Source organism: Ranitomeya variabilis, chromosome 2 (assembly GCF_051348905.1).
Source record: "Ranitomeya variabilis isolate aRanVar5 chromosome 2, aRanVar5.hap1, whole genome shotgun sequence".
Classification (NCBI taxonomy): domain Eukaryota; kingdom Metazoa; phylum Chordata; class Amphibia; order Anura; family Dendrobatidae; genus Ranitomeya; species Ranitomeya variabilis.
Genome location: NC_135233.1, coordinates 769,245,635 through 769,264,524, shown reverse-complemented (window position 1 = coordinate 769,264,524; position 18,890 = coordinate 769,245,635). Strand labels below are relative to the sequence as shown.

The 18,890-nt window shown below is 44.5% G+C and overlaps 1 protein-coding gene across 5 annotated transcripts in view; it reads left to right on the top strand.

Moving 5' to 3' along the window:
• ANKRD6 (ankyrin repeat domain 6) overlaps window positions 1–18,890 on the top strand; it is a 331,467-nt gene that overhangs the window by 284,918 nt on the left and 27,659 nt on the right. Inside the window, exon 1 of one of the 5 annotated variants that reach the window (XM_077289732.1) lies at window positions 9,905–9,956. The exons of the other annotated variants lie outside the window; for them this stretch is intronic. The gene's annotated coding sequence lies outside the window, so the exon portion shown is untranslated. Of the gene's footprint in view, window positions 1–9,904; window positions 9,957–18,890 lie in introns of those variants that run through there. 5 annotated transcript variants of the gene reach the window in all.

Sequence of the window (18,890 nt, the reverse complement as noted above, 5' to 3'; positions counted from 1 at the left end):
ACACCCAATTATACACTTCTTCTCCTGATATCACGCCTGCCTTTTTAGAAAACACCAGTGATTGTCTTACCGCTGTCTCTAACATCATGTCCTCCCTCTACTAACCTACATTTGCCTGACATTGCGATCTCTGTGTGCGGTTCCACAATTTCTCCCAAGCAACATGCCCGCTGCCTTGGGGTCATCTTTGTTACCGATCTTTCCTCACCCCCCACATCCGATCATTGGCTCGCTCTTCTTATCTGCATCTCAAAACCATTTCTAGAATTCTCCCTTTTCTTACTGTTGACACTGCAAAAACTCTTACTGTTTCACTCATTCATTCTCGTCTTGACTATTGTAACTCTCTCTTAATCAGCCTCCCTCTGGCCAAACTCTACCCTCTCCAATCTGTCCTGAATGCTGCTGCCAGGATTATATTCCTCACCAACCGTTACACCGATGCCTCTACCTTGTACCAGTCATTACACTGGTTACCCATCCACTCCAGAATCCAGTACAAAACTACTACCCTCATCCACAAAGCACTCCATGGCTCAGCACCACCCTACATCTCCTCCCTGGTCTCAGTCTACCACCCTACCTCTGCTCTCCATTCTGCTAATGACCTGAGGTTAGCATCATCAATAATCAGAACCTCCCACTCCCGTCTCCAAGACTGTTCACGTGCTTTGCCAATTCTTTGGAATGCACTACCCAGGTTAACACGATTAATCCCCAATCCCCACAGTTTTAAGCGTGCCCTAAAAACACATTTGTTCAGACTGGCCTAACGCCTTAACCTAACTATCCCTGTGTGGCCCATTCAAAAAACAAAACATAATCAGGTTCCTCGTATCATGTTCTCATACACTTTATGCAGTTAATAGCCCTCTGTGTCTGTACTGCTACATACTTAGGCTGTTAACTGGTTCATGCAGCTTTAAATGAACACCCAATCCTTACACTATGTCTGGTACGAACAATGAAAGCAATTGTTACCATCCACCTCTCGTGTCTCCCTTTTTCCTATAGATTGTAAGCTTACGAGCAGGGCCCTCACTCCTCTTGGTATCTATTTTGAACTGTGTTTTTGTTACGCTGTAATGTCTATTGTCTGTACAAATCCCCTCTATAAATTGTAAAGCGCTGCAGAATATGTTGGCGCTATATATATAAAATTATTATTATTCTTAAAAAACATTTACAGTGTTAGGCGATGTTAACACGGTGTGTTTTTGCAGTGGTTTTCAGCGTATAAATGGGCCTAAAACACTATGGAATCCTATTGCAAGCTAATTCAATGAGAATCCTGAAGTGTTGTGCACATGATCAGTAATTTTCCTTGAGTATTTGAAGTGCATTTTTTCTGTGGAATGCCAATTCTTTGTGCAGATTTTTAGCGGTTTTCACCCATTGACTTCAATTGAGTCAGTCAAATCCGCAGCAAAAACACAAGTATAATAATGTTTACTGATTTACTGTGGATTTTTTGGGGGCGTTTTTACGCTTACTATGGTTTTTCCCACATTGTCATCTGTGTGCCAGTGCAAGAAACACCGACACGGTGGTTCTGATCTGTGGTAACGCTACCAACGGCAAGATCGCTACCATTGGTCAGAGTGCTGCTGGGTCACACTGTCAGATGTCAGCGTCAGCATGACCCTGCAGAGATACTGTGACCTGTGATGAAAAGCTTACTGCAGGTGGACAGGGGTCGGCTGATGAGAGACTACTACTCCCATCAGGCTATGTCTGTTGTCACGAATAACAGTGATAGCAGGAGTCGCTGATGAGAAGTAGTCTCTTGTCATCCGGCACCTGTATTGAAACTTAGAAAAAACAAAAGAAAAGCAAAAAAAAAAAGTAAAATAATTAAATACATGTTCAAATAAAAATAAACACATTACACTCACCTAACACCAAATCCCAGATGCCTTTGTCTCCTATAAAAAATAAAAAAACAACATATACTCACCTTAACACCCAATCCCCGATGCCCATGTCTCCTGTAACCAATCATCAATAATAAACCACGATATACTGTCCTGTCCTCCATAGTCCCCGTAATCCAGAGTGTCCCACAGTGATCTCACTTGATCAGGAGATGTGACTGCTCTAACCGACGGCGGCGATACACTGGCATAGGAGCGCCATCTCTCCCGCAGTGTATAGCACTGAGCTGCCGTGGGAGAGGTAACCAGAGTTCATCAGCTGATGAGCCCTGGTTATCTAATTTAAGGCACCACCACTGTGTGAGAACATCCCTGCCTGTGTTGCAGCTGTTGAACTGCCGCAAAACATGCAGCCACGGAGACTCGAGCATATTTTTCAAACAAGCCAAAAATACTTACGGTAATTAGGACACGAGCGTTCTTGGACCTTATCACTCATCACTTCATGTTAACAAGAACAAGCTTCTGAAGCAGAGTCACATAGTGTTTTGGGACTCGTACATTAATAAACATCTTCTATGTAGCGCAAGAAAGAAAAAGGAGTAGGGTGTGTTGGGATACATTTCAGCTATGATAAATTTTTATAGTAAATAACTAAAGTTAACTAGAGCTGCAATCATTACTGGGTGTCTGCCATTGGCCTCCAAGGTAATTTTAGATGCTCCTAGCATTCGATAACCTCCTTAGGGACCCTTGGGGGTCTGATTTGGGATACTGAAAATTATATTGAAATGATAAGACCATTTCAGCCACCTGTCTATTGGAGAAATATGAGGTGGGTTAACTATTTAGCTCTGTGATCTTTCCACATCAATGTGGTCTGCTCCCCCAAAAAAAGAGTTTAAACTGGACAATCAACTATGGAATGCTTGTGATGACAGGGAAAAGACAACTGTGCAAAATATTTCTCTTAACTACTAGAAGGGTGATGTCTTATAAACTTGGGGAATTTTCTTCAAATTCTCAGTGTATTGCAAGTGTATTATAATAATAATAATAATAATAATAATAATTTTTATTTATATAGCGCCAATATATTCCGCAGCGCTTTACAACTTATAGAGGGGACTTGTACAGACAATAGACATTACAGCATAACAGAAATCACAGTTCAAAATAGATACCAGGAGGAATGAGGGCCCTGCTCGCAAGCTTACAAACTATGAGGAAAAGGGGAGACACGAGAGGTGGATGGTAACAATTGCTTTAGTTATTTGGACCAGCCATAGTGTAAGGCTCGGGTGTTCATGTAAAGCTGCATGAACCAGTTAACAGCCTAAGTATGTAGCAGTACAGACACAGAGGGCTATTTATTTAGAATAGCTCTAAAGGTATTACCATACACCAGTAGTCCCCAATCTTTCTTACCTTGAGAGCCAAATTCAGATCTGAGTAAGGGTCGCAAGCTACACCAAGCGCCCCTACACTCCAGAGTAGTTACACCCAGAGGCCACCACTACTGGTATAATGACAGGTAAAACATCCCATAGAAAGCACACCAGAAGAACCTTGTGACAAGTCCCTTAGAAGCAGTATATTTAAATCAAGGTTTCTCACTCTACCCCCATTTGGTTTTCTCGCATCAAGCACTTTTATCACCCTCTAACTGGTCCTATCGTCCTATCTCCAGCTTATCATATTTATTTCTTCTACCAGTATATGCACATCCAGATCTTCTCTTCTGTGCAAGGCTACTCACAAAAGTCTCCATTCAGACCTTATCTTCATAGCTGCTTACTATACCTGGTGCTAATGCTTCAAGCTGACAGACAGCTGTGAGCCACACATCATGAGTGCAAACTACAGGTTGGGGAACACTGCCATAGATTGTTTCCTTCTGATGTTTCACATTATTTTATTTGCTTCATATGCTTCTTGTGCTTTGTATATATTAATATTACAAGCTAATGTAGGAAATGTCCTTATATATCTTATCAGAGATATATGCTTCTCTCACCAGTATGAGCCACTTCTCTTACCCCCTGTAGGCCTGTCATGTATCATTCATTCAAGAAAAAAGCGACTTGCCAGCTCACTGAAGTATCAGATTACAGCTACCTATTAAATGTTAATGAGAGATGGGGGGGGGGGTAAAATGAGAGAAGCACAGACACCACAGACCCTAGCTGTATGTTTTTTCTCATCTCAGTGTTCGATTCACAGCTACACTGCTCAGTATTGCTTTGTACTGTCATCCATGCAGCTGCTTGCTTCTGTACATGTGCTTCATAGAGACAGGAGAATAGGCATCTCTCATGTCTTGGGGTGCTGGGTTTGGGGATCTAGTCTCAACCCACTATGTCAGAAACTAATGAAAATTAGAGAGATTAGAGAGAAAACATGCAGAGTACATATATAAAATATGAGATAGAGTTGTTCTGCGTATACTGACACATGACAGCCTATTCTGAAGCACCCTGAAACAGAAACACTTTGAGGTTGCTGCCTATTTTCCTCAGTATTTTTAGTTACCGTATATACTCGAGTATAAGCCGACCCGAGTATAAACCGACCCCCCTAATTTTGCCACAAAAAACTGGGAAAACTTATTGACTCGAGTATAAGCCTAGGGTGGAAAATGCAGCAGCTACCGGTGAATTTCAAAATTAAAAATAGATGCTCCATACCGTTCATTATGGCCCCATAGATGCTCGACATAAAGCTGTGCCACATATAATGCTCTGCACCGTTCATTATGGCCCCATAGATGCTCCATAGAAAGCTGTGCCATATACAATGCTCTGCACCGTTGATTATGGCCCCATAGATAGCTGTGCCATATACAATGCTCTGCACCTTTGATTATGGCCCCATAGATAGCTGTGCTATATATTACCTCTGCACCTTTGATTATGGCCCCATAGATAGCTGTGCCATATCCAATGCTCTGCACCTTTGATTATGGCCCCATAGATAGCTGTGCCATATATAATGCTCTGCACCTTTGACCTTTGATTATGGCCCCATAGATGCTCCACATAAAGCTGTGCCTTATATGTAGTGCTCTGCACCGTTGCCCCATAGATGCTCCACATAAAGCTGTGCCATTGCTGCTGCTGCTGCTGCAATAAAAAAAAAAAAAAACACATACTCACCTCTCTTGCTTGCAGCTGCTCAGCGTCCCGTCCCGGCGTCTCTCTGCACTGACTGATCAGGCAGAGGGCGCCGCGCACACTATATGCGTCATCTGACCTGAACAGTCAGAACAAGAGGACGCGAAGACTGAGCGGCGCCCGGCGGGTGGAACGAGGGAAGGTAAATATGTAATACTTACCTGCTCCCGGCGTCCCGCTCCTTTCCCCGGACAGCTGGTCTTCGGTGCCGCAGCCTCTTCCTCTGTCAGCGGTCACCGGCACCGCTGATTAGAGAAATGAATTATGCGGCTCCGCCCCTATGGGAGGTGGAGCAGCCTATTCAGTTTTCTAATGAGCGGTCCCATGTGACCGCTGAACAGGGGAAGAGCTGCGGCACCGAAGACCGTGGGACGGGCAGGGGGAGCGCCAGGAGCCCCGGAAGCAGGTAAGTATGCCTCAGCGCCCTCTCCCCCTCACCCGCCGACCGTGACTCGAGTATAAGCCGAGGGGGCACTTTCAACCCAAAAATTTGGGCTGAAAATCTCGGCTTATACTCGAGTATATACGGTATGTCTTTAATCATCCTCCTCTGTATTGACTACCTACCAGAACTTAGTTTTAACTACAAATATTGAGTTCTAAGGGGTAAGGTTTTTCCTTTTTTGATAGTGACACGCCAGGTCTGGCATGCCAGTATGAGGAGACAAACGCCTCGCATGCAAATTGTCTTTTCAGAGAGGAAGAGGACTTGAACTTTCGTGTCACCTATTGGAAGTAGCAATCTTATAAGTCACTATAAACTTAGGATAAATGCCAAATCAGAATCTCAATTTGCAGACAGTGTTTTGCGGCCATTCGTCAGTATAAAGCATGAAATCTGATTTGGCTAGGTGATAGGCTAAGACTGGGATCTATGGGGCAAGGTTTCTCCTTGTGCCTCTCACCCAGCCAAATCAGATCTCATACATTGCACTGACGAGGGGCAATACCTCAAAACACTGTCTGCAAATTGAGAATCTGATTTGGCTTTTATTTTAAGTCCTATTCCAAGGCGCGTTAAAGGGTCGATAACGTCTTTTCGGATTGCTACTTCCAATAGGTGGTACTAGAGTTCAAGTGCTCTTCCTCTCTGAAGAGATAATTTGCATATTTAACCTCAAATATTGAAATTCTACTATGTAGGCCTGCTACAAGATCATTAAAGGGAACCTTTTCCCTACAAAAATGCAACTTTCCTGCAGATATAGTTGTAGTTTGCAGTTAACTAGCATTTAAATGAGCTTAGACTGGTTTACTGGATGCACAGCTTCATCGAGAAAATTAAGTTATATTCTCCCTACAGTCGTCCAGTTCTAGTCATCAGAACAGTGCGTAGGGGCAGTGATAGGTCAGCTACCCATGCTACAAAGCTGTCTGTCTGTCCAGGTAGAGGGGGGAGTGTGGGAGTGATGCTATTGAGCTCACTGTGTAGTTAGTAGTGACGGTTGCAGCTCCCTGCACCACCACAATTATTGAAATCGAGCTGCTGCAGGCACAATATAACTTCATTTTCTCCTCGTAGCTGTGCTGCTAGTAAACCAACCTAAATTAATCTAAATGCTATTTACCTGCACACTACCCCTATGTCTATTGGAAAATAGCATTTTGTAATAAACCAGTTCTATTTAATAAATATGTTTACGAAAAGAGAGTTAAACACTGATCTAGCTTTTTTTTTTCTAATCCAAGTAAAATGGGGAAAATAAGTATTTCATACACTGCCAATTTTGCAAGTTTTCCCACCTACAAAGAATGGAGAGGTCTGTAATTTTTTAAAAAATCTATAAAATCACATTGTATGATTTTTAAATAATTAATTGGCATTCTATTGCTTGAAATAAGTATTTGATACAATAGAAAAACAGAACTTAATATTTGGTACAGATACTTTTGTTTGCAATTACCGAGGTCAGACGTTGCTTGTAGTTCTTTACCAAGTTTGCACACTGCAGCAGGGATTTTGGCCCACTCCTCCATACAGATCTTCTCCACATCATTCAGGTTTCTTGGCTGTCACTGGGCAACATTGTGTTTCAGCTCCCTCCAGTAGCGTAGCTACCAGGGGGGCAGAGGGGGCGGTCGCCCCGGGCCCTGTGCTCTGAGGGGGCCCACCCGGAGCTACGCTACTGTCAGGGCCAGCGTTAGGGGCCCCTGCCTCCGGGCAATGTTTATCTGTAATTTCCCCTGCGTTTGTACTGTGTATGTAGCTAAAGTAACATGCACGGTACAAACACTCACAGGGAGTCAGCAGAGAGAAGAGAAGGCCTCCAATCAGAGTGCAGGGAGTGAGTCATGTGATCGCTCTTCTGCAGTCTGTGGAGGAGAGGGGGAAGGGAGGCCACTCACCCAATCCCGGCTGAGCGCGCTCTGCTTCAAAGCTCCCTGCTGCAGAGAAGTGATCAGCTCCAGCAGCAGCAGCAGCCGGGGACGCAGGGGGACTCTGCCTCTGACTGACCTGAGCTCACTGCCTGCACATAATGTCTGCAGCATCTGACTTGGAGGAGCCTGAGGAGCAGCCCCCAGGACCAGAGGACACTCTCCACACAGCATGATGAGTATCTTGGCACATGTCATTTGCTATTTGATATGTCTGATCTGTTGCCTTGAATACATACATACAGGCACAGTATATAAAGCAATGAAGGTTCTTAAAGGGAACCTGTCACCCCGTTTTTAAAAGATGAGATAAAAATAGCGTTAAATAGGGGCAGAGCTGGGCTTTACATTAGTGTATTTTTTGTGCCTTTATTCCCCAGCTATGCTGTCGAAATACCTTTGTAAAGTCGCCGTTTTGGGCTGTCACTCACGCTGGTCTGGTCAAATGGGCGTGGTGACAGCGCTGTTTCTTCCCCCAGATCTTGCTTATCTGTCCGTTGGTGGCGTAGTGGTTTGCGCATGTCCAGCTGCCGAATCCACTGCCCAGGTGAAGGAAAAGAACGCGATCTGCGCTGTTCCCCTGGTGATCGGTGGGTGCGGCCATCTTCCTGTGGCCGCGCGTGCGCAGATGGAGTGCTCTGCTGCACGGGGCTTCAGGAAAATGGCTGCGGGATGTCGCGCGTGAGCAGATGGAGATCGCGGCGGCCATTTTCCTGAAGCCCCGGGAAGCCGAGCACTCCATCTGCGCACGCGCAGCCTCAGGAAGATGGCGCACACCACTACGCCACCAACGGACAGATAAGCAAGGTCTGGGGGAAGAAACAGCGATGTCACCACGCCCATTTGACCAGACCAGCGTGAGTGACAGCCCAAAATGGCGACTTTACAAAGGTATTTCGGCAGCATAGCTGGGGAATCAAGGCACACAAAAGACACCAATGTAAAGCACAGCTCTGCCCCTATTTAACGCTATTTTTATCTCATCTTTAAAAAACGGGGTGACAGGTTCCCTTTAAACTTGTATGTCTTGTTTATCCTGCAATCTGGACAGACACTGAACACTGACATGTGATCGATAAGTGTCTTCGCACATCATTTATTTACTGCTGATTAGCTTATGAGAAGGAGAATGATTATTTTCTTAAGTTTGCGAGCGTCTGGAATCTTGCAGGACGGCTTTTACATGTGGGAGCCTGTCATCATATAAGGTCCGGCCAGCATCTGTACACCCTAACATAGTGTTCTAGAATGCTCTCTATGTCCCCAATCCTCTATGCAAGGCACAAAAAAGAGCTTTTATTATACTCACGGATGGCGCAGTCTGGGCGTCACTAGTCTTGACCCGGCGCCGTCCCTCTTCCTGTGATCGCTGTCCCTCTTCGTGTGGAAGATGCGTCCTACATCCTGCATTCAGTGTCCTCTATCGCACTCCTGTGCAGGTGCACTTCTCTTTGCCCTGCTGAAGTCAGAGCACAGTATTGTAGTGCGCATGCGCCGGCTTTATTTCCAGGTCATCAGCGCCCTTTGGCCTTTCCCAGCGCACATGCACTACAGTACTTGGCTCTGCTTTCAGCAGCCTAGAGAGAAGTGCGCCTGCACAGGAGCACAATGGGTGACACTGTGTGGATGACGTAGGATGTGTCATACAGATGAAGCAGTAATGGAGGATGGCGATCTTAAGTCAAGACCAGCGATGCCTTGGTGAGAGCCATTGGTGAGTATAATGAGAGGTAATTTTTATGCCTTGAGGAGGGGATTGGGGACACATTTACAGCCTTCCTTATAGAGGCTGCCTATGGGAGCTGCATTATACTATATAGTCTTCCTATGTGAAGGGCATTATACTATAGGGTCTGCCTATGGGGAGTGCATGATACTATATGGAGGCCTATGGGGAATGTATTATACCATATTGAGGACTATCCGGTGTATTATGCTATATGGAGGCTATCTAGAGGGCCATCATTCAGTGTGGAGATTACAGCGACGGGGCCATCATACAGTGTTGGAGCCAGTTTGGAGGATATTAACGGGTCAGTATATACAGTGGGGGGCATCATACTGTGTATAGGGGAGCTGTACAGTGGGGGAGACTTGGGACTTTATTAAATGTAAAGTGGGCACTTATTCTTACAGGGGGACTCAGGTTACTGTGACTATCAAAGGGTCACACACAGAGGGCATTATTACTTTCTAGGGGACAAAATGTGGGCACTGTTTTCTAGGGCACTTGCACCCGGCATTACTATATTATAGAGGGGTGCTTTAGAATTTAGAGGGCACAGAGAACCACACAGCAGGTGCAGTAATAGGGACACATACGGCAGCAGCGGCTCTGTATTGAGGTATCAGCAGGATGAGGAGGTTGTGCAGGTTGGAAATAGATGGTGATGGTGCTGGAATGTGAGAAGTGAAACGTGTCTTTGTTGTAATCTCTGCAGATGAGTTGTAGCTGGAAGAAGTTGTCATGTCGGTCTGGGCCAGATGGAAAAGACGGGAAAAATGAACAATTCTATCAGAAAGAACGTCAGAGGTAAGTCATTATCTGTAACTGTGCAGTGATCTGTTATATGTTCTGTAGGACTGGTATCTACCACTGACCATATGGCGGTAATATCAGTGTTGGTCTTTATATAGAGATTATCTTCAGTAACAGCACGGTCTCCTCCACTATTAGGGCGCATCACTGAATTGTAATGAAGGTTACCTGGTTAGGGGCCCACTCAGAACCTTCGCCCCCCCTGGACCAAAACCCTAGCTACGCCTCTGGCTCCCTCCAAAGATTTTCTGTTGGGTTCAGGTTTGGAGACTGACTAGGCCTTTCCAGGACCTTGAAATGCTTCTTAAGGAGCCAATTCTGAGTTGCCCTGGCTGTGTGTTTTGGATCATTGTCATGCTGGAAGACCCAGCCATGATCCATCATCAATGCTCTTACTGAGGGAAGGAGGCTGTTGGTCTAAATCTCATGAAACATGACCCCATCCATCCTCCCTTTTATACAGTGCAGTCTTTCTGTCCCCTTTGCAGAAAAGCACCCCAATGTATGATGTTTTCCCCATCATGAATCACCTATGAGACAGTGTTCTTGGAGATGTACTCATCCTTCTTCCTCCAAATACTGCGAGTGGAGTTTATACCAAAGTTCTATTTTGGTTTCATCTGACCACATGACCTTCTCCCATGCTTCCTCTGGATCATCCAGATGGTCATTGGCCAACTTCAAACTTGCCTGGACATGTGTTGGTGTGAGCAGGGGGACCTGCAGGATTTTAATCCATGACGATATGGCGTGTTACAAATGGTAATGCTTGAGACTGTAGTCCCAGCTCTCTTCAGATCATTGACCAGGTTCTCACATGTAGTTTTGGGCTGATTACTGACCTTTCTCGGCCTAATCCTTACCCCATGAGGCGATATCTTGCACGGAGCCCCAGACTGAGGAAGATTGACAAACGTCTTGCGTTTCTCCCATTTTCTAACAATTGTGCCAACAGTTGTTGCCTCCTCACCAAGCTGCTTGCCCATTGTCCTGTAGTCCATCCCAGCTTTGTGCAGGTCTGCAATTTTGTACCTGATGTCCTTAGACTGCTATTTAGTAGTGATGAGCGAGTATACTCGTTGCTCGGGTTTTCGTGAGCTCACTCAGGTGGTCTCCGAGTATTTGTGACTGCTCAGAGATTTAGTTTTCCTTGCAGCAGCTGCATGATTTACGGCTACTAGACAGCTTGATTACATGTGGGGATTCCCTAGCAACTAGGCAACCCCCACATGTACTCAGGCTTGCTAGCAGCCATAAATCATGCAGCTGAGTCAACAAAAACTAAATCTCCAAGCACTCACAAATACTCGGAGACCACCAGAGCGTGCTCGGGAAAACCCGAGCAACGAGTATACTCGCTCATCACTACTCTTTAGTCTTGGCCATGGTGGAGAGGTTGGAGCGTGATTGATTGAGCATGTGGGACAGGTGTCTTTTATACAGGTAACAAGTTGAGCAGGTGCAATTAATAAAGGTAATAAGTGCAGAGTAGGAGGACTTCTTAAAGAAAAACTAATAGGTCTGTGAGATCCAGAATTCTCACTGGTTGGTTGGTGATCAAATACTTATTTCAAGCAATAAAATGCAGTTTAATTATTTAAAAATTATGCAATGTGATTTTCTGGTTTTTATTCTTAGATTCTGTCTTTCACAGTTGAAGTGTACCTACCATAAAAATTACAGATCTCTCCATTCTTTGCAGGTGGGAAAACTTGCAATATCGGCAGTGTATCAAATACTTATTTTCCCCACTGTATGTACGATAACCATTGCATATAACATTGTTGCATTATTTCCGATCACTGAGCTAGTTATTAGTTACTAATAGTGATGAGTGAATATACTCGTTACTCGAGATTTCCCGAGCACGCACGGGTGACCTCCGAGTATTTTTTAGTGCTCGGAGATTTAGTTTTCATCACCGCAGCTGAATGATTAAGGCTAGTTTCACACTAGCGTTTGGAGGAGCTGCGGAGGGCTGCGGACTTCCTTCGTGAAGCCCCGCCCTCGGCTGCACCTCCGCCACTAGCTCCGCCTAATTCTGCATGCGGCCTGCGTACCTATCTTTAACATTAGGTACGCAGGTCGTGCGGCTGTATGCGGATGCTTCCGCATGCGTCGTTTTGACGATGCGGAGAAAAAAAAAATTGCTACAAGCTGCGTCCTACGCTGGTCGCCGCATCGTCAAAACAACGCATGCTGAAGCATCCACATACAGCAGCACGACCTGCGTACCTAATGTTAAAGATAGGTACGCAGGCCGCATGCCGGCTGTATGCAGAAGAAGGTGGAGCTAGCGGCGGAGGTGTGGCCGAGGGCGGGGCTTCATGGAGGAAGTCCGCAGCTCCTCCAACCGCTAATGTGAAACCGGCCTTACAGCTACTAGCCTTCTTGATTACATGTGGGGATTCCCTAGCAACCAGGCAACCCCCACATGTACTCAGCCTGGCTAACAGATGTAAATCATTCCGCTGCGGCGATGAAAACGAAGTCTCCGAGCACTAAAAAATACTCGGAGGACACCAGAGCGTGCTCGGGAAATCTCGAGTAACGAGTATATTCGCTCATCACTAGTTACTAACCAATTACACACCGACCTTTTATGTGGAATTGTATCAAATGCCTCCAAATATTTAGATTAAAGCTGTGGATGTTGTTTAAAGGTTGTCCTCCCCACACCAAAAAAATAGCTAATTTGCCTCTGCTCCAATTGTCTATGGCACTGCTGGAGGAAGATGTGTGCTGCAATCGGCTATCTCCATCAGTCCCATTGAAAAGCAAAGGCTGAGTAAGTGCCCCTCCTCTCCAAATAGGATGAGACTTCATTGCTCAGTTGTCTGTTTCCAGGACACTGTTTTCATGATTGCTGAGGGTTCCTGGGGTTAAGCACCCAGTGATTAGCAAATTACGCCCTATTAATAGGTAATAATTTTTATTTATTTATTTTTTTGGAGGGGGGGTGTCAGAACATTTTGATTACCTTTTGTGCATTACTGCCTGTTGAGTCCTTCTCCGTCCCTGGCTTCCTGGATGGGATCCAAATAAATAACACGCAGCACAAAGGTTGTGTGTTCATAGACAGGGATAGCCCTGGAGCCCGTCTGACTCACTGGGCTCTACCCCCTCCTTTTTATAGCAAAAAGTTAAACATTTTACAGACATGCGTACAAGCGCTCATATTTCACATCCTTTTACAAAAACAGTCTATACTAGAGATAAGGTACAGCTTCTAGTATGTAGGTAAAAGGTTACAACACAGAAGGAATGCGTCCATAAAAGGAAATGTCAATTTTGCTTAAGTTTCCTGATATAAGCCAGATGTCTCAGGAGAAAGACACAATGGATTCTTTCAGTCTGATCTCCACAATTCCCCCCTTTGACATATTCTTTTTTTATTACCACAGGGCCAAAGACAAAGCCTTTATTTTTGGTATTACACATGCACACACTTATATTATTAATAAGAGAATCAAATCTAGTATTAATTCTTCTATCGCAAATTATTTTCTTCTTTAGCAGTATACTAAAATATTTATGAAACAACAAAAAGTTAATACGGTAATAATAATTAGAATCACTAGAAGATAACATAAGAAAAGAAAAAAAAAAAAAAAAAAAAAAAACTTTATACTCTTGCATCTATTACACAAAGTTTATCTGTGCATACTGAGATACCCTTGAGCACAATCTGGAATAGTACGTATATGACTACAATAATCATAACTATATGTATTATGCTCTGCATAATCCCAGCAACCCACCCACCGATTCCTCTGAACCAGTTGGCTGGGTTAAGAAAAGAAAAGGTATCTGACCACCAGCTATCCTTATTCTGGTCATTATCTTTGTCATACTGATCTCTGAGTCGTTGTACGTCCTTTAATTTAAATGTCATACTCATAGTACTATTCGGGTCTATATAATGACAGCAGGTGGGTCCGATTATTTGACACATACCCCCTTGTGAGGCAGTTAGGTAATCCAATACCAGGGTATGTTGGTTGATGACTATTATAAGCTGATTCTGTACAGCTATACTAGTGTTTAGTATATCCAATATATCCCAAATTTGATCATCTAGATAGTCTGTGGCCCTAACCAGTTTATCCCACATTTGTGTAATCATAGGGTAAATAAAAATAGAACTGACAATTTTATTGGCTATACCCATTTGCACTATGTGTGGTCTCCCCGAGGGGCGTGGTGAGTTATCTGCAGCTCTTTTATACAGTGTGTGCTTGGGCACGGCTTGCATATTCACTTGTTTATTTGAAATTATGAAAGTAGCCGGGGTTAGGCGTCCTAATGTACAAGTACCCTTTATACCTACGGGAAGCCATTTATATGCTCCTTCTCCGCATATCCAAAATGTACCTTCAGGCAGATCCCATAGAGCTGAGTGCTGCAATACCAATCTGTGAGCCAAATCCACAAATCTAGATACATTCTGAAGCATACACCAAGAGGGTTTTTGTCCCAAGGGGCTACAGTACCCGGCTGCGGGATTTCCACATACAGGCATTCCGTTGATATATTCATCGGATTCATTACAAACCAGGTTCCCCGGTTTGCTTGTACAACTGTTTACATCACCTTGGGGGAACAACTCAGAATGTTCCCATTTTCTATTATGTATGTATCTTTCCAGTACTACAGGTTTGAAGGCATCAGAGGAAGGGACGGTTGTACTGAAACTGAGCTGTAGATTTTCAATGGGGACCTGTCCTAGATCAGTTAATCCAGTCTTATTCCTAGGTACCCATTTTCCTCCCTTGAATGCTAAATATTGTAGATGTGTATTACTCCCTGAGAGATTACCCTGCCACCAAGGAAATTCTACCCATCCCACAATTGGTATGGCGATTGTAGTATTCCACAGCCTAGCATTACCAGTTTGGTTATTGGCCAGTTTGTCTGAACAATTAGGCCAAGCGAATATTTCTTCTGCTGATACGGGAACTGCTAGGAAAGGTATACTTGTGGCTGATACCGGTGAATGGGTACAGATCCAACAATCTGTCAGGGTTTGTGTATTGTTTAACAAGTCATGCACTAATTTTCTATGATGTTGTACGAATCTATTGTTCAAAGGGGTTAGAGAATTTAGTCTTTCCCATGCCTTTGTCGTGGTTAATACTATTAACATCAATATCATGAGTTTATACTGCTTTTTTTGCAATGGCTTGCATGTATCCATGATGCCTTTCCTTCAAGCTTGACTGATGTAGGTGTTGTCAACAGGACTTGGAAGGGTCCGTCAAATCTTGGTTCAAGAGCCTTTCTGGTGTGTCTTTTTACATAGACTTGATCACCTGGTTCCAACTTGTGACTTCCTTCAATGTTGTCAGGATCTGGAAGGGAAGCAAAAACTTGTGCATGCACCTTAGTTAATTGTTTCTGAAGATTTTGTACATAAGAAGTCAATGACTCAATATTTAACACAAGTTGCTGTGGAAAATAACATCCTAAATTGGCAGTCCTACCAAACAAAATTTCATATGGAGACAGTTTAGTCTTACCCCTTGGGGTATTGCGTATTGAGTAAAGGGCCAGTGGAAGGCATTCTGTCCAAGGCTTTCCTGTTTCAGCCATGGCTTTCTGTATTTTTAATTTTAAAGTTCCATTCATGCGTTCCACCTTACCAGAACTTTGAGGATGGTACGGAGTGTGTAACTGACTTTCAACACCCAACATTTTCAGTACATTTTGAAATATTTCTCCAGTGAAATGAGTACCCCTATCTGACTCGATCACTTCAGGGAGACCGTAACGGGGTATCAGTTCGGCAACTAGCTTTACAGCAGTGTTTTTAGCTGAAGCCTTCCGAACTGGATAGGCCTCTGGCCACCCCGAGAACATGTCCACACATACCAACACATACTCATACCCATTACTTTTTGGCAGCTGGATAAAGTCTATTTGTAATCGCTGAAACGGATAGAGAGGTCGGACGTGGTGCTTCATAGGGGTCTTTGTTGTCTGTCCGGGATTATGTGCCAGGCATATAGCGCATGCAGCACAATAGTCTCTTGCATAGTTGCCAAAACCTGGAGCCAACCAGACTTGCTTTGCCAGTAGTGTCATTGCATTTGCAGACACATGAGTAGGGTGGTGCAGTCCACCAACTACAATCGGGTACCAGGCTCTAGGTAGACATATTAGTCCATCTTTCTTCCAAATTCCTGCTTGTTCTTCTGCCCCTTCCTTTTTCCATCTATCCCTCTCCTCTTCTCCTGCATCTTCCTGTGCTTGTCTCAGTCTATCTTCAGTATTTTCTGTGAGGTTTACAGTATGAACCTGTCGTAAGGGTTTGACTGCCGCTGCTTTGGCTGCTTTATCAGCCCTATCATTTCCCCTAGATTCCCTAGTGTCGAGTCTCACATGTGCAGCTACCTTAATTACTGCTACTTCTTTTGTTTCTTGTGCAGCCTCTAAGATCTGTTTGATCAAAGAAGCATGTTTTACAGGTTGTCCTGACGCTGTCATGTAACCTCTAGCTCTCCAGATTACTCCAAAGTCAAACACAATACCATGTGCATACCTAGAATCAGTGTATATATTAGCTGTCTGATTCTCAGCTATTTTTAGCGCTTCGATCAATGCTGTTAGTTCTGCTTCTTGTGCAGACTGTTTTGGTGGAAGTGGTTCTGCTTTGAGAGTTTCAGATTCTGACACAACTGCATACCCTGTATGGAAGTTACCTGTGTCATCTGCAAACCTACTACCGTCTATAAACAGCTCTAAATCTGGATTTTGAAGTGGTGTTTCGGATACATTGGGTAAGCCTGCCGTTTCTTGTAAAATGAGCTCTGTACAATCATGTGTGTCTGTAGGGAAAAAATTTGCGTGTGAATCAGTGTCCTTATTCCCCCCTTCAGACTCGAGAGGTAGCAGTGTTGCTAAATTAAGAGTCTGAAGCCTTGCAAATGTGATAGTAGAGGGGAGCAGCAAAGAACACTGTAGCCGCAAATGTCTGGCCATGGAAATGTGTTTTGGTTGGACCTGGTTTAATATCCCATAAACATCATGTGTAGTTTGAACTGTGAGTGGATGCTCTAGGACAATTTCTGATGCTTTGTCCAACAATAGTGAGACAGCAACAACTACACGTACACAGGTTGGCGCTGCTCTAGCTACGGGATCTAACCTTGCTGAAAGATATGCAATTGGTCTTTGTTTCCCTGCATGCTTCTGGGTAAGAACTCCTGTAGCATGAGAATCAACTTCTGCAGCCATAAGCTGAAATGGTTTGGTGTAGTCTGGTAGCCCTAAAGGCCCCGTCTCACTAAGCGATTTACCAACGATCACGACCAGCGATACGACCTGGCCGTGATCGTTGGTAAGTCGCTGTGTGGTCGCTGGGGAGCTGTCACACAGACAGCTCTCCCCAGCGACCAACGATCAGGGGAACGACTTCGGCATCGTTGAAACTGTCTTCAACGATGCCGAAGTCCCCCTGCAGCACCCGGGTAACCAGGGTAAACATCGGGTTACTAAGCGCAGGGCCGCGCTTAGTAACCCGATGTTTACCCTGGTTACCAAAAAAAACAAACACTACATACTCGCCTTTCGGTGTCCAGGTCCCTTGCCGTCTGCTTCCTGCTCTGACTGAGCCGCCGTACACTGAGAGCAGAGCGCAGCGGTGACGTCACTGCTGCGCTCTCACTTCTCACTGTACGGCCGGGAGTCAGTGAGAGCAGGAAGCAGACGGCAAGGGACACCGAAAGGCGAGTATGTACTGTTTGTTTTTTTTGGTAACCAGGGTAAACATCGGGTTACTAAGCGCGGCCCTGCGCTTAGTAACCCGATGTTTACCCTGGTTACCAGTGAAGACATCGCTGGTTCGGTGTCACACACACCGATTCAGTGATGTCAGCGGGGCCTCAACGACCAAAAAAAGGTCCAGGCCATTCCGACACGACCAGCGATCTCGCAGCAGGGGCCTGATCGCTGGTACGTGTCACACATAGCGAGATCGCTATGGAGGTCGCTGTTGCGTCACAAAACTTGTGACTCAGCAGCGATCTCGCTAGCGATCTCGCTATGTGAGACGGGGCCTTAACGCTGGAGCTGAAACAAGGGCATCTTTTAATTGTTGGAACGAAATCTGACCTTCTTTTGTCAACAAATAAGGTTCACTTTTTACACAGTCATACAGTGGTTGCATTAGTTGACTGGCATGTATAATCCATTGTCTACAATGAGACACTATTCCTAAAAATGCTCGTAGCTGTTTATGATTTCTAGGCTCATTCATCTGTCTTATTGCTTCAGTTCTTTGAGGTGTAAGATGCTTTTTACCTTGAGAAATACAATGACCTAGAAAGACCACTTTGATCTGACAAACTTGTAGCTTTTGTCTATTCACTTTACACCCTTCTTTTTCTAGAAAACATAGTAAACTCACAGTGGACCTTTCTGCAGTTTCTAGATCTGGGCAGCAAAGTAGTATGTCATCCACATACTGTAAAATTACTACCTGTGGTTCGGGTTCAAACCTCTGGAGGACTGTTTGTAGGGCATTTGAATAAAGAGTAGGGGAGTGTATCATTCCCTGTGGAAGGCGTGTCCACGCCAACTGTTTGCCCTTAAATGTAAATGCAAACAAATGCCAACTATCTTGGTGTAAAGGAACCGAGAAAAATGCATTTGAAAGATCTATTACAGTAAATACTTGAGAACTGGCTGGTATCTGTGATAGTAACGTATGAGGATTGGGTACAACTGGGGTGATTGGATCTAGAACTTTGTTTATTTCTCTTAGATCATGTACCATACGATATTTGGGCATAGAACCCTTATCAAGAGTTCTCTTCTTGACTGGATACAGAGGAGTGTTAGCAGGTGATTGTATCTCTACCAAAACTCCTTTCTCTCTATATCCCTCTATCTGTTTTGTAATCGCTAATTCCTGCTGGGCACTCACAG